This window comes from Schistocerca gregaria, chromosome 10 (genome assembly GCF_023897955.1).
Source record: "Schistocerca gregaria isolate iqSchGreg1 chromosome 10, iqSchGreg1.2, whole genome shotgun sequence".
In the NCBI taxonomy this organism is placed as follows: Eukaryota; Metazoa; Arthropoda; class Insecta; order Orthoptera; family Acrididae; genus Schistocerca; species Schistocerca gregaria.
The window spans coordinates 216,003,425-216,021,131 of record NC_064929.1 but is presented as its reverse complement, the minus strand read 5'-3'; positions in this window follow the sequence as shown (position 1 = coordinate 216,021,131).

The window sequence follows — 17,707 nt, the reverse complement described above, 5'->3', positions numbered from 1 at the left end:
AGAGTGCGTGGAGAAAGCGGGCGATGGGTTCCTGCGCTTGTAGTGTGCGGAAGTGTGGTGTTAACGCTCTCGCAGCAGAGAGTACCATTTTCGGCGGCATCATGTACACGTGCCGGCCAGATGTCTCGAGCAGGAGTATGGACAGTGGACAGGTGGAAGAGGCTGTACTGATTACGACTGCCCGTTCCTATAATTAGCCATGACTTGACAGTATGCTACCGTCTTCAACAACAGCAGCAATTCCAGCAACACAGTTCCGACATCGGCTCCGAGTTACGTTGTATGCACAGCACTGAAGTAAGACTGTTCATCGGTAGGAAGTATTAATGGCTAACCCAGCAGCACAACTGAATGTGATTTGATTGATAAGTTTTATTTAAATAATAATCAGTTAAACTCAGGGCGACTGTGTCCTCATTGTCCCCAGACATTGTTACCAAGCAGGATCCTTGTTCCTTTTTTTTCCCTAATGTGTTAACTCAGTGTCATAAGAAACAAATTGAATAGTTACAGCCAGTTTATTATTGAACAATTTCTCTTTTAAGAATTTTAGCCTCAGTCTACTTTCAATCAACTGTTATAAAACAAGCTTCAATATATGACTAAAGAAAAGCAATTTCATTTTTCAAGTTTGAGAATCAATCACTGGAAAAAATCCAAATCTAAAGAAGTGCACAAATTAAGAATGTGAAAGTTTTATTTATTTTACATATAGCTTGGAGCACATGGCTGTTTGGTTTGGTACATATTCTAGTATTTAATTCTGTTCAATTCAGTAAAAAAGGCTCAGTTGTTCAGACGATAATATGAAACCCAATTTGCAAAATAAACAACGGCAAAGTAAAAAGTGCTTGCTTTTCTTCTAAATTTCTTTGATGACATTATGCTGAGGTTACTGAAAGTCATTGTTAACGTAACGAAGTACAGTACTAACATACAGTTTAATTGCGTATTTTCAAATAATTACTCTATTGCTTTTTTCAAAATTTAATGCCAAACATAACGTAAGAATGATTTCTCAGTTTTCTTTATCCTTACATACTCACTTAAAATTAGTGTGAAAAAAAAATTAATTAAAAAAAGCTGTAAATTGTCCTAGTGGGCTGCTGAACATTAATTACTTCATTTTCATTCATTAGTGTAACTTTTGGATTCATGGTCAGTGGTATCCCTTTCTGTCCAGTGTTGTTCGTGAGTGAATGCACAAAATAACTTTCGTTTTCCAAATTATAGCCCCATTCGGCTTAATTACTTTTATTTTTAGTAGGCTTTTCATCAGAAGGGTTGGTTGAACATTTTCCTCCTACTTATCGGCCTCACTTCTTCGGGAAAGATAGCCTTATACAATTGGAAAAAATCCAGTAGGCATACACACGATCCATGGTCATATTTTGTATCGCAAGCAGGATAGGCCAATTAGTAAGAGGGAGGTTACAGATCTTGGAACATTTATTTGCTCACTGTGGTAAACTCACTTGTGTGGCTGTCACAATACTTGTGTATTAATAACAGAGGACAGGACTAGTGATGCACACTTTTTTTTTTTTTTACTTTATGCGCATCATTTTTACCTAAATTTCTGCAGGAAAATGAAGGGTTAATTCCTCATCTGGCATTCGGCCTTAATTCGCTTCAGTTCTAACGGTATGACACCCAATTTGCACTTAATGAGAGCACCAGTGATCCATGATCCAACTGTCACCTGTCATACATGGTATTTGCTTGACAGCTGTTGCAAAATTGTCTTTAGTGACAGAAATAGTGACAGGTTCTGAAGCACACTGGATTTTGTACGTTCAATAAATCCATTTCTGGCTTTTGTTTGAAAATTGATGTACATAATGTTCCCTTGCACTTCCATGAAGTGTATTAATATCATACCATCTGTTTCAAAAATAATATTTATTAATTTTGAGGATACAAAAAAATGAAAAAGCAGCTACTACTATTTTACTACAATTGTTCAGGGTAAGCTGATTGCCACATCAAATAGATAAGCAGACTGTTTCCTTACATTCAGTTGTGTATGGCAGGTGACTGGTGTGAGAACTGTTTCTGCAGTTCCCTAGAGGCTGGTAAGTCAGCTAGTAATGGAGGCATACACACACACATATACATACACAATATCTTTGAAACTCCTAAGAATGAAATCACATGAGATTTTGTGAACACAGCAACAAAAGAGTCAAAGTCATTCAGTCCTCCCAGCTGTGGGAGACAGTTTCAGTCAGTCAACAACATACAGAGATGTAACAGACAGGACCTATGCCATCCGGCTGCTTATAAAGTTCTCCAGTTTGTGTCACAGTGAAACCGAGACCGCCAGCTGTAAGACACCCGGCTAAGCAATTCGAGTCATATTTACTTCAGGGAATAGTTCAAAAATTTCTCTATGAGATACAGCACAAAATATTAGGTCGACTCACTTGCGTTGTAGTATCTGGTCTGAGTGTTGCAGTGACCACCTTCGAAATCTCAGTTACTAAGACAGAACAATTTGTTGTTGTATCTGAGGTATACATTAGGCTGGAAGATGAAAATCTGCTTGCAAGTTGGTTAATCCAATGAATGTGGACATCAAATACATGTTGTGGCAACAGATTGGTCTGTATTACATAATAAGACAAGTTATTGACAAATATTTTGCCGCATATTATGAACGAAGGTGAGTCAAACAAAAACATTAAATACCTTTTTCACATGTCACGTACTGAACAAGAATGGAACATGCATGCCGTTTTTCAACACTGTCTTTCTGGCACAAACAGGAAGAGCACAAACTCTGCTGGAAACAAATTCTCGTGCTTGCACAAACAGCTACCTGTGCACCTCTGCGTCAAAACGCAATTTTTTTCCTCCCGTTGCCTCTCTGAGTAGTCAAAACGTGTCGTGATCACTTTGCATGAGAAATGGCAGGTATGGAAGATTTAGAAGAATATCAAAGTGTAGATTAGTGCCAAATGCAACAGCTGCACGATGGTCGGGTGCTACTATGTTGCAAAATGACGCCTGTTGTCAGACAGCCAAATCAATTTGATCTGACTGCAGGCCAAAGGTGATTTTTTCAACAAATTATCATAAGACATTGGTGAACATGTTTCCCTAAGTGTGTAGTCTTTCAAGATAATGTTTCATTCATATCAAATGAGAATCAGCATGGCCTTCTCTGCAGATGGCTGGGCCCAGATTAGGGATGGGAAAAACCAACCAGTTGAAACTGATACTGGTATTTTAGGTCTGAATGACCAGTAGTTTGGTCTCAGTTATAACAGTTATACTTCATTTTTTAATAATAATCGAGTAAGAAAACTGAAATAGTAACTAGGCATAGCAGCAGTGCTAAAACCTTTCATTTTTAAACAAAAGGAATAATTTTATTCTTGAAATATGAACATATTTGAAATATTGTGTTGTTATAGAAAATGGGAAAAGTGACCAGTGCTGTTTTAATAACATTGTTGAGAGAAATGAGCAACAAACACGTGGCATAAGAATTGATACAGCATTGCTGAGACAATATTGTCCCCATTGTCCTGTGTCGCAGCTTGAGGAAGGCACATACATGCAGTGTGCGAGGCTTGCCCCGTGATGATGAAACGATGAGGACAACACGAACACCCAGTCCCCGAGCAGAGAAAATCCGCAACCCAGCTGGTAATCGAACACAGGACCCCATGAAACAGAGGCAGCAATGCTAGCCACTACACAACAAGCTGTGGACTTTTTAACTACACTGTGAACAACGCTGAAGAAAATCAAATGTCTACTATGTTTTTAAGGTTTTCATTTCACTCATATGTGAATTCTCTGTCTTCATCTGAAAGATCTTTCGTTTGTTCAACATCCATTACATACACACTCAGTCAACCTGTACTGTTCTTATTTCAAAGACAACAAGTTCTTTCACCCAGATTATACCGTCTTTGGATGTTGTCATCACCCAGGAGATAACATGAAATTTTAACAAAGAAAGCACATTGGATTCCAGTTAGAAATTCCCTCTGTGTGAACTGAAAGACGTTTTCTGTTTGAGAGTCAATTTTGATGACAGTGCTTTTTAGAAGTCAGTCCAGTTGGTGATCAAGGCATGGGTTCCAGGATTTCCAGACCAACAGTCACTTACCTTGCTGGCGACACTTGACATGCCGAGCTTTGGTCCCTGGCTTTCTCCGACCGTGAAGCCTACACCTGTGATGTCGTCCTCACCTGCCAAAAGGTGTGGTACGGTTGTGTTCTATGGAAATTACCTTACAGCTGTGTACACAAGTTCTCACACTTTAATTAATTTCCTAAGGCACACCTTTTTGAATGCAAAAATATTCTGTCGACTCCCATCTACACAAAGAGAAACTACCATCCTAATAAACAAAGAGAAATTAGAGCTTGCACAAATATTTGGGTATTCATATTCCTCGAATGCTATTCGAGTGTGGAATGTTCCGTGAACCCTTTGCTAAAGACTTAGCTGTTTGTATCAGAGAAGTGGTGTAGGCACAGATAAAATTTTCCTATCCTGTCATTTGTTACTCTTTTGACTCCCCAGACTTGTTGTGCCTCTTCCCGTTCTTAACCTTTCCAATCCAATTTTTCTATTCACTGTTCTCCTCGCATCTTATTTATTTGATGCATGTACAGGTGTAAGGCATTACAGATTGTTGTGCTACTGTTTTAAGAAAACGCAATATTAGGTCACTTGAACAGTTTTATTATCTTTGACACTAGGTTTTGAACCTACATTGGTGTCCGTTTATGGTTGTTTACAACTCGTTTCTGTATGGTACTTCTTGAACCAGTCTCTTGGGTGAGGTCCAGGTTCCCTCTTGCCTGTTTTACAGTAGAAAATTTCTTCTTCCTCATTGGGTTTGCAGCAAACCACACAGTCCTTTTTTTCTCCATTCTGCATTGTGAACTGCATCTTCCCATTTAGCCTCTCCTCAGTGTCAGACAATAATACTCTTTCTCTTTTCTCTGTATTTGTATTTCTCACCTTGCCAACTAGCTGTTTGATTAGATTTCTTCTGTCCGAAAGGTGAATCTGCAGCAGTTTTTCTACACACACATTTTCGTCCACTGAGTAAAGTATACAACTGTTCAAGACAGGAACTTCAATCAGCCAGAAGAATAATTTTTTTCCATCACTTGTACGATCGCCTTGTAAAACCGTAGCAACCACAGTACTGATCAGCTCTGTAACTGTTCCCATAAAGTTCGTGTATTCCAAAATGACATTGTGTTTCAGGAACTGCACACATTCTTTCTTCCTCCTCGATGTAATATTATTACTCGTTTCACAGGGACCTCGCCTTCTATCAGACTTTTCCTGTGAAATGACTACTATTATGTAGTAGCAGGCACTGGTAGATTCACAAATAAGGGTTTATTATTCCAATTACAAATTGGTTTACGTACAGATCTACAATAACTTCTTACAGCCTGTAACGACGACAGACTCTCATTATGCATCTGAGTCAAATTCAGTTCTGTGTTGTAAACGGGTCTCTCTTTTTACCAAGTCCCACAACCGTGGAACTTCACCACAGATTGAGCTCCACAGCATGCCACACTGTTCTGCAAACTGAGCCCCTGCCTGCCCTGATTTCGCGAGCAGCTGTCTGGTGCCCCAAAATACCTCCAACATAAACCACAATGATCCAAACTTAACCTAATTTCCTACACACAAACAAACAAACACAAATTTCAAGCTTTCTCAACCCAAGCCAGAAATGAAAAATCAGCTAACGATATGACGTGCACAATCTGCACAGAGACTGTACAAATCAGTTGTGAGCAGAGGCATAAATGTGCACTGGAACTTATGTCACAAATATCATCTGTCAGTGCCAAACTGACACTATCATGAGTCACGAAAATGGACAGAAATTAACGAGCCAACCTCAAGTGGAAGCAAATACTGAAACACAATGTGTGGTAATAAAATATCTGTATAGTAACTAAAAATAGCAAGCTTTCTGGGATGGGAGTGCAACAGCTGCTTATATATCGTGCAGTCCTAGGCACCTGAGAAGTAACCAACTTGTCGTAAGATATCAAATGCAGTATAGTGATCACATCTGCTGTGTTTACTGTTATCTTTTATGTCCATCAACAACAACAATAGAAAAGAGGTGTAACACAGCCTTCAGTTGATTTCACAGAAAATGGACTAAACATGTGACATCACGTAACCTGTTGTTCTGCAGGATGTACATCACAACTGATTTGCAGGTGAAATCAATGCCATGTATGGTGAGCGAGCCAAACTGAGAATAATTACTCACCTACTTGCCAGCAGAAGACAGTGTTGGTGCAATGATGTATCTTCCCATGTGGCTGTCAAGAATTATAATTTCATTAGTCAGTAAAAAAAAAAAAAAAAAAAAAAAAAAAAAAAAAAAAAAAAAAAAAAAAAAAAAAACCAGTTTGCTTCAGAATAAACTTTTAGTGCTGGACCTTTTGGGCAATACCGTGGTCTATCACAAAATGAACATTTCTATGTGCCTCAAATAAACAGAAACTCGAGACAGAGATAATTTATTGGCACTCACAAAGAAACTTTCACAAGGATAAATTAATGCAGGTTGACACGTGACAAAACATACAGACAGGGCTGCCGGCACTTGCGGGCATCACGAGCAAGAGCAGGGTGCGCCGTCCGGGTCGTCCGTGCTGTGTACGTCCACCTGCGAGCGCCTGTCGGCAGGGCACATACGTCTATTACAAGTTTCTTTTAATTACATACAGAATTACATTGATAGAAGTTAATAAGATAACTCAAATGAAAACAGTAAATGTGGCACATCCCTCCATTCCCGGACACTAAATCTGACAATAATTACAGGGTGTTTGAATACTTGTTAAAAAATTTAAAAAATATATTGAGAGTAAGTCGTGAGATACCTCCCGACATTGTGACAGACCTCCTTTTGCCTGGTGTAGTGCAGCAACTCGGTGTGGCACGTACTCGACAAGTTGAGCCGTCCGTAATTGCCAAAGCGTTATGTCCCATAAATGTTCAGTTGGTGATCAAATCATTCACTCCAATTGTCCAGAATGTTCATCAAACCAATTGCAAACAATTGTGGCCCAGTGACACGGCTCATTGTCATCCGTAAATATACCACTGTCGTCTGGGAACACGAAGTCCACAAATAGCTGCAAATGGTTACCGATTAGTCGAACATCACCATTCCAGTCAATGACAGGTTCAGTTGGACCACAGAACCCAATGGATTCCGTATAAACACAGCTCACGCCATTATCGAACTAGGGCTGCACCACATTTGAACCACATCATCACCGAAATCTGAACTCTTCTCATCAGACCACAGTTTTCCAGTCATCTAGGATACAACTGACATGATCACAAGCCTGGGAGAGGTGCCGACGGTGATTTCATTTCGTTGGCAAAGGTACCTGCACCTGTCATCTACTGCCATAGTCCATTAATGGCAAATTTCACCACACTATCCAAACGGATACGTCTGTTGTCCATCCCACACCAATTTCTGCAGTTATTTCACCCCGTGTCGCTCATCTGTTAGCGCTGATGACTCTACGTAAACACCACTGGCCTCGGTCGTTAAGTGAAGGCCGGTGGCCACTGTGTTGTCTGTGGTGACAAATAATGCCCGAAATTTGGTATTCTTGGCACACTCTTGACATTGCAGATCTCGGAATATTGAATTCCCTAATGATTTCAGAAATGGATTTTCCTACACACCTATCTCCAACTACCATTCTGCTTTCAAAGCCTCAATTCGTCATTCGGCCATAATCACGTCAGAAACCTCTTCCCATAAATCACCTGAGTACAAATGACAGCTCCGCCAAAGCACTGCCTTTCATCCACTGCATACATGACACTACCACCATCTGTATATGTGCATATTACTATCCCATAACTTATGACACCTCAGTGTAATGAAGATAAAAGGTGAAGAGGAGTCTGTGTAACCAAACAAGAACAAAACTTCTCACCACCTGTTGCCCATTCAAGTGCTCCGGACCCAAAATGGTGAATACTATGGTTGCAAATACTTTCAAAATGACATGTCTGCACTGGCTTTGAAAATGAAATGTGGGTCTAATATATTGTGATCCTGCCCTGTATCTACATGTAATAACACAGTGCAATTTTTACACAGAAACAAAAATTACAATGTTGTGAGCTGCAGATAGCATTTCCACAGTTTCAATTTGACAGCACAATGCAGGTAATTCTCCGGAAGTCCGTATGCGGCACACCGGTAACATTGGTCCGTAGTAGGGTACAGTATATTTATTCCAAAATTCGGTCCAGCGTGATATTCCGTACGGATGACACATCGATTCTTTGAAACAGTCGGTGAGGAACAGTGACATCTCTAGAACCTCGGTCCTGGTCTGGCAGCACCCCACGGGCTTGCCAGTGGTAACATTTGCCAGTGTTCAAGGTCTAACCATTTCAGCCAATGTTCTTCCGACACGATAACAGCCCATTTTGTGTTCAGTCTGGGTGTCCACAGTGAGGAAGCTGGCCATAAAAATCTTTCACAAGACGAGTGCCAACTTCTGACTATTTGTAGCCTTATTTGGATGAAATTGGCCAAGTTGGAGTGGATGCAGATGTAGCTCCTAGTACGTACAATTCTTTTCCAGTTGGCAACACGGTGCTAGTTACAAGTTCTTCTACGAGGGTCCAGTATGTCTGCAAATGGTGCAGGGCTTTTGCTGAGGGTCGCACAGAAGTTCACGATGAAGAACAGAGTGGAAGACCGCCGGTTTCGGATGCAATTGTCCAGAATATCAACAGTGAGCTGCTCGAAGATTGGAGGAACACTGTCTGTGAACTTGTCGAATGCATTCCTGAAGCTTCCCACAGCACAAATGAAAGAACTTCAACAGAAACGTCGGGTTATCGCAAGGTGTGCGCGCTCTGGGTCCCCCGGATGCTGACTGACTGACACAAGGAGCAAAGCCTCGAATGTGCTGGCAAGTTTCTTCGACGACATGAGGGGGTAGGCAAAAGGAGAAGTAGTTGGACTATCATCAAGGGAGACGAAATGTGGGTGTTTCATTACACCCCCCAAAACAAAACAACAATCTCATCAGTGGCGTCACTCCGGTTCACCGCCACCGAAGACATTCAAACAAACACAGTCGGCAGGAAAGGTTATGGCGATTATCTTTAGGGATAGGAAGGAGGTACTCCTCATCGATTTCGTGCAACCTGGTATGACAAACTCAGACAGATATTGTGAAACATTGACCAAACTCCAGTGAGCAATGCAGAATAGCCGAAGAGGACGACTCAAGGTGGGAGTAGTGCTTCTTCACGACAATGCTCAACCCCACATCACTCGGCAAATACGGGAGCTTTTGGAGAAATCTGGGCGGACTGTTATGCCCCATCCCCCATACAGCCCGGACTTAGCCCTTAGTGATCACTACCTCTTTCCCGAGCTAAAGGAACACTTAGGTGGCAAACGCGTCAAGAGCAACGACGAAGTCCGAGTAGAGGTCACATGCTTCCTCGACGGGTTCACAGGAGACTTCTGCGGCTTAGGAATTTTAAAGATGGAGCACCGTCTTCAAAAGTGTGTCGAAAAAATGGAGGCTATATTGAAAAATACCCCCCCCCCCCCCCTCCCATGAACCATGGGCCTTGCCGTTGGTGGGGAGGCCTGCGTGCCTCAACGATACAGATGGCCGTACCATAGGTGCAATCACAACGGAGGGGTATCAGTTGAGAGGCCAGACAAACATGTGGTTCCTGAAGAGGGGCACCAGCCTTTTCAGTAGTTGCAGGGGCAACAGTCTGGATGATTGACTGATCTGGCCTTGCAACATTAACCAAAACAGCCTTGCCGTGCTGGTACTGCGAATGGATGAAAGCAAGGGGAAACTACAGCCGTAAATCTTCCCGAAGACATGCAGCTTTACTGTATGATTAAATGATGATGGCGTCCTCTTGGGTAAAATATTCCGGAAGTAAAATAGTCCCCCATTCGAATCTCCGGGCGGGGACTACTCAGGAGGACGTCTTTATCAGGAGAAAGAAAACTGGCGTTCTACGGATCGGAGCGTGGAATATCAGATCCCTTAATCGGGCAGGTAGGTTAGAAAATTTAAAAAGGGAAATGGATAGGTTAAAGTTAGATATAGTGGGAATTAGTGAGGTTTGGTAGCAGGAAGAACAAGACTTTTGGTCAGGTGAATACAGGGTTATAAATACAAAATCAAATAGGGGTAATGCAGGAGTAGGTTTAATAATTAATAAAAAATAGGAGTGCGGGTAAGCTACTAGAAACAGCATAGTGAACACATTATTGTGGCCAAGATAGACACAAAGCCCATGCCTACTACAGTAGTACAAGTTTATATGCCAACTAGCTCTGAGGATGGCGAAGAAATTGAAGAAATGAATTATGAAATAAAAGAAATTATTCAAATAGTGAAGGGAAACAAAAATTTAATAGTTATGGGTGACTGGAATTCGTCAGTAGGAAAAGGGAGAGAAAGAAACATAGTGGGTGAATATGGATTGGGGCTAAGAAATTGAAGAGGAAGCCACCTGGTAGAATTTTGCACAGAGCACAACTTAATCATAGGTAACACTTGGTTCAAGAATCATGAAAGAAGGTTGTATACATGGAAGCAACCTGGAGATACTAAAAGGTATCAGATAGATTATATAATGGTAAGACAGAGATTTAGGAATCAGGTTTTAAATTGTAGGACATTTCCAGGGGCAGATATGGACTCTGACCACAATCTATTGGTTATGAACTGTAGATTAAAACTGAAGAAACTGCAAAAAGGTGGGAATTTAAGGGGATGGGACCTTTATAATCTGACTAAACCAGAGGTTGTACAGTGTTTCAGGGAGAGCATAAGGGAACGATGGACAGGAATGGGTAACTATATGCAGAAGAAGAAGAATGTATAGCTCTGAGGGATGAAGTAGTAAAGGCAGCAGAGGATGAAGTAGGTAAAAAGATGAGGGCTGCTAGAAATCCTTGGGTAACAGAAGAAATATTGAATTTAATTGATGAAAGGAGAAAATATAAAAATGCACTAAATGAAGCAGGCAAAAAGGAATACAAACATCTCAAAAATGAGATCAACAGGAAGTGCAAAATGGCTAAGCAGGGATGGCTAGAGGACAAATTTAAGGATGTAGAGGCTTATCTCACTAGGGGTAAGATAGATACTGCCAACAGGAAAATTAAAGAGACCTTTGGAGAGAAGAGAACCACTTGTATGAATATCAAGAGCTCAGATGGCAACCCAGTTCTAAGCAAAGAAGGGAAGGCAGAAAGGTGGAAGGAGTATATAGAGGGTTTATACAAGGGAGATGTACTTGAGGGCAAAATTATGGAAATGGAAGAGGATGTAGATGAAGACGAAATGGGAAATAAGATACTACGTGAAGAGTTTGACAGAGCACTGAAAGACCCGAGTCAAAACAAGGCCCCAGGAGTAGACAACATTCCATTAGAACTACTGACGGCCTTGGGAGAGCCAGTCCTGACAAAACTCCACCATCTGGTGAGTAAGATGTATGAAGCAGGCGAAATACCCTCAGACTTCAAGAAGAATATAATAATTCCAATCCCAAAGAAAACAGGTGCTGACAGATGTGAAAATTACCAAACTATCAGTTTAATAAGTCACAGCTGCAAAATACTAACGCGAATTCTTTACAGACAAATGGAAAAACTGGTAGATGCGGACCTCGGGGAGGATCAGTTTGGATTGCGTAAAAATGTTGGAACCCTTCAGGCAATACTGACCTTACGACTTATCTTAGAAGAAAGATTAAAAAAAGGCAAACCTACGTTTCTAGCATTTGTAGACTTGGAGAAAGCTTTTGACAATGTTGACTGGAATACTCTCTTTCAAATCCTGAAGGTGGCAGGGGTAAAATACAGGGACCGAGAGGCTATTTACAATTTGTACAGAAACCAGATGGCAGTCATAAGTGTCGACGGGCATGAAAGGAAAGCAGTGGTTGGGAAAGGAGTGAGACAGGGTTGTAGCCTCTCCCCGATGTTATTTAATCTGTATATTGAGCAAGCAGTAAAGTAAACAAAAGAAAAATTCGGAGTAGGTATTAAAATTCACGGAGAAGAAATAAAAACTTTGAGGTTAGCCGATGACATTGTAATTCTGTCAGAGAAAGCAAAGAACCTGGAAGAGCAGTTGAATGGAATGGATAGTGTCTTGAAAGGAGGATACAAGATGAACATCAACAAAAGCAAAACGAGGATAATTGAATGTAGTCAAACTAAATCGGGTGATGCTGAGGGAATTAGACTAGAAAATGAGACACTTGAAGTAGTAAAGGAGTTTTGCTACTTAGGAAGTAAAATAACTGATGATGGTCGAAGTAGAGAGGATATAAAATGTAGACTGGCAATGGCAAGGAAAGCGTTTCTGAAGAAGAAAAATTTGTTAACATTGAGTATAGATTTATGTATCAGGAAGTCGTTTCTGAAAGTATTTGTATGGAGTGTAACCATGTATGGAAGTGAAACATGGACGATAACTAGTTTGGACAAGAAGAGAATAGAAGCTTTCGAAATGTGGTGCTACAGAAGAATGCTGAAGATAAGGTGGATAGATCACGTAACTAATGAGGAGGTATTGAATAGGTTTGGGGAGAAGAGAAGTTTGTGGCACAACTCGACTAGAAGAAGGGATCGGTTGGTAGGACATGTTTTGAGGCATCAAAGGATCACAAATTTAGCATTGGAGGGCAGCGTGGAGGGTAAAAATCGTAGAGGGAGACCAAGAGATGAATACACTAAGCAGATTCAGAAGGATGTAGGTTGCAGTAGGTACTGGGAGATGAAGAAGCTTGCACAGGAAAGAGTAGCATGGAGAGCTGCATCAAACCAGTCTCAGGACTGAAGACGACGACGACAACAACAACAACAACACAACAACAACAACAACTGAAAAATAAACAAAAGTGTAAGCTTTTTAACAATGTATAAATTAATAACAATAAACAATGTTTTTTATTTGTAAAAAATGTGGGAACCTTACTTTTGGTACAATCCTGGTACTAGGAGCTTCTATTACACACTGTGGAGGGACTCACATTTATGTCAGAGTCTGGGTCATGTGAGGATGTTCCAAAGCGTGAAGACAATACACTGGTGAACCAAATAATTATGACCAGCTGCTAAATAGTTAGCTTGTCCGTCTTTGGATTGAAAAACATCACTGATTTTGTGTATCACACATCTGAAACTTTGTTGGTAAGTTTGTGGAGGTACGTAGCATTGGATGTCTACACACAGATCACGTAATTTGAATAAATAATGGGCCGCTGATTTGTGCATGTGGTGAAGAAGCCCGATAGTGACCCAAATGGTTTCCGTAAAATTTACATCAGGGGAATTTAGTCGACGAAACATCAACTATATTCACTATAATGCACCTCCAACCACTGTTGCACAGTTCTGGCTCCAAGATGTGGACAACTATACTGCCAAAAGTTGAGACTGCCATCTGGGAAGACACCAATCTGGCACAAAGGGGTGCTGTTGGTTTGCAGCTGTCAGCATGCCTTTGATCACTACCACAGGTCCGTGCAAGTGCAGGAGAATGTTTCCTGTATCATAATACTGCTCCCACTAGCATGCATCCACAATGTGCTGCACGTTCTGAGCTGCTGTTCAACTCTACGAGGGCATTTCTGGAGAGGACCGTCGACCTTTGTGGAGATGACCGTCATCCTCGTGTGGCAAATATGCGATTCGTCCAAAGAGCCAATATTTTTCCACTTAACTGTCAAATCGGTATGGTCCTGTGCCCATTGCAAGCTTAACAGAAAATGTCGTCAAGTCGACAATTGAAAACATAGGGGTGGTGGGTGGCAGAGCTCCATATTCGAAAGTGTACAATAAAGAGTGTGGACCACCACAGTCCTCTTTCCACAGATATGCTCTTTCTGCTGAGATGCCACAGATCACCATGTATCCTACTTTACAGAGCTGACAAGCTTCCGAACCCCACGTTCTGTGAAGAGTTGAGTACGTCCAACCGAAAAGTGTGTAGTGGTAGTTTCACTGCCATACCTCTTTTAGTAGATACTCGTTCACGAGATTTGTGGAATAATAATGTCCTTTGACAAAGTAGCTTATCTCAATGGATTTCCTCATTTCCAGCTCATATTTTTGCTAGCGTGATCCCCCATCCACCTCTGCTGCACGTTCCGTAACACATCACATGTCCACAATGTCACCAGGTGGCATTCCAAATTTTGGCAGGCACGGGTTGTAACGTTTTGGCTTAGCAGCATATTTTCGCTACTGTTGTGACATGTAACAAAGTTACAGGTAAAAATGTAAGTCACAAGCCAAAGAAATTGCCAAAGCAAATAAATTGCAGAACTGAGAATTGTCCCGGATTTGGAGTGTCAATCAGAGACAAAGGCGACGTCAGGAGTGCCAGATATGGCCGCTCCGATCCACAGCGAATGTAGACCGACTGTCGGCTAGGGCCAGAGGCCGGCTGGCGAGGACGCAGTCATCTATGGGACAGTGGTAGATTTTTTATTTGATTTTTTTTTACTATTAAAAACAGTCTTGATCAAGATTTATTTCTCAATGTGACCAATTTCGACCACTACTGTGGTCATCTTCAGACCATTGATTAGGAACCTCTTTCTGTTGGAAGTATATTGTCGGGGGGATTCGAGGTGACTCAGACAGAGCTGTTCGGTGTGACGAACGGCAGTGTGCTTTACACGTAGATAAATGCGAGTTAATCTCTGGTGCACGTGTACACTGCTGGAGAGCTGTTAATGGTCCTCTTCTGGCGGTTTCAGTCAGTCTTGAGGCTGCAAATGCATGCAGAGCACAGCACCAGTAGAGAGTGTCCATTGGAGTGGCTGGCTGCATTTTTGTAGCCTCAGGACCAGCTGAAGTGACCATTAACAGTTGTCAACCACAGTGGACAAGTGCCTCACAGGTTTAATGAGGACGTAAAGGAGAAACGTTCCTGTCTAACGGTTGAATACATTATTGACAGTATACTGCTCAACTGTGACATGTCGATTACATATGTTAACATAATGTCAAAAAATGAGGAGGCAAGGAATGAGCACATATCAGTTATAAGCACGTACAGAACACTCGTGTGACCTATTCCCCAGTACTGCTCCTGCGCTCAGGATTGGCATCACCTCAGATTAATGGAAGGCACAGTAGCAATCCGGAAGTGTGCAACTAAGTATATTACTGGTCAGCTCCATCAAGACAAGTGTTACGGAAATACTCTGAGCTCAGACGGGAACCCTTTGAGGGAAGCTGAGGATATTTCCACAAATTGCTATTTTGAGAAGGTTTAGAGAACCAGTATTTTCAACAGACTGTTGATCCACTGAACTGCTTAAGAAACAGCAGGAGGAGAAGCAACAAGCTTTTCTACGGCAGTTGTTTGCCCCCTAAGATACATAAATAAACTGATCACTGTAATTATCAGGTTGAACAGATCGGCGCTAGTCATAATTTGTTGTCAGTACACTTTAAAGAAGTTGCTTGCAGAGGTTGCTTTGGCCTGTTAATGCAGAACTGCATTAGTTCCACATCCCTGTAAGCTCTTTTTCACAACAGAGCTTATGGAACAAACATACTGATATCTTATAAAGCTCACTGTGAAGAAGTAGGAGAGGCTAGGTCCACAGTGAGACACACCATCAATTCTTTTTGCTACAGGCAACATATCTGTCATTGAAGAATTCAGTAACTGTGTCAATATATAAAAGTTTTTGTGTACTTTTTATTTTTCCATTTCAGTCACACACGTATTTATAATATGATTAGCTTTGGTTGAAAGTGATCATCTTCAGACTTAAAAACTCAAGCAAGCAAAATGTTGTTTAGTGTAGAAAATACAGATCAGAACATCATCACCCGGCACTCCGACACACAGTTTCTACGCGACACGACAGGTTGCTCGTGCCAATTTGCAGGTCTGAAGCCAATTGTGTTAGTTAATATTGTGTTCAATGGATCGTTATGCACGATAAATCATAATAATGTGGAATGAGTCATTCTACATTACATTGCAAATTAATTTGTGATTATGGCTAGATGCTCAAATTTACAAGGATTTGTTTCTTTTTGTGATCAAAAGTAGTCTTACTGTGAAAAAATGTGGAACTGAGAGGGAAGCATAACCAGTAAGCAATAATTTTAAATTATCTTTACCTTAGTCCATGTGCAAGTAGAACTGGAAAGGGAACGACTAGTGATGGTACATCAGGCACTGTACGGTGGCTTGCACAATATGGAATATGTGCCTACATATAATATTTGTCAAATTCTGTTTCCTCTCTATAATCCACAGGAAACACTTTCCTCCCATAACCCTGTTCACTTCATTCTAGGGGAAAAGGAACAGAGGGGGAGGGGGAGGGGGAGGGGGAGGTGGAGGTGGAGGGGGAGAGAAAGTGGAAATTTTGAGGTAGTAAAGATAGTTAACTAGGATATCTAGGACAACAAATTCACTGTCCTCTTCACACCTGGAAATGACTGGGTGTGTAGGGGGAGGGTCAAAAACATTGCTTTCATCAAGTCTTACCTATTTTGGTTTCTTCAGAAGCAACCATCCAACGACTGGCCCATATGCGCAGAATTATTACACTTGTAATACATACTAAGATGGTATCTGATCTATCGGACATGGCCAAAAGAACAGATACCATCGGTGACCATGCAGCTTGTTAGAATGAAATTACAATGAAATGAACACCCTTAGACGCTTACAGGCATTGACATACGTCAACAGGGACAAATGAAAACGTGTGCCCCGACCGGGACTCGAGCCCGGGATCTCCAGCTTACATGGCAGACGCGCTATCCATCTGAGCCACCGAGGACACAGAGGATAGCGCAACTGCAGGGATTTATCTCTGGCACGCCTCCCGCGAAACCCACATTCTCAACGTATTGTCCCACACTACATTCGTAGTACATGACATGACAATGTAGCAAAAATAATACATCAACAACTTGCCATACAACATAAACTAATAAAACAACATGTTCCCACATACAAATATGCGACACAAAATGTACTGGAGAATGATGAATACAAATTATACTGGAACAGCACCATTATAACAGATAAAACAACACCACATAACAAACCCGACATCATACTCACCAATAAAAAGAAGAAATTAACACAACTAATTGAAATATCCATACCCAATACAACAAATATACAGAAGAAAACAGGAGAAAAAATTGAAAAATACATCCAACTGGCTGAGGAAGTCAAAGACATGTGGCATCAGGATAAAGCTGACATCATACCAATTATACTATCAACTACAGGAGTCATAACACACAATATCCACCAGTACATCAATGCAATACGGCTACATCCAAACGTATCTATATACAACTACAGAAATCTGTAATTATTGATACATGTTCAATTACCTGAAAGTTCCTAAATGCAATATAACATATACCGTACAGTTAAAAGGAAGTCACGCTTGATCAAGGTCCGGACCGAGAGGCGAGGTAGTGGCAGAAGTAAAGCTGTGAGGACAGGACATGAGTCATGCTTGGGTAACTCAGTTGGTAGAGCACTTGCCCGCGAAAGGCAAAGGTTCCGAGTTCGAGTCTGGGTCCGGCACACAGTTTTAATCTGCCAGGAAGTTTCATATCAGCACACACTCCGCTGCAGAGTGAAAATCTCA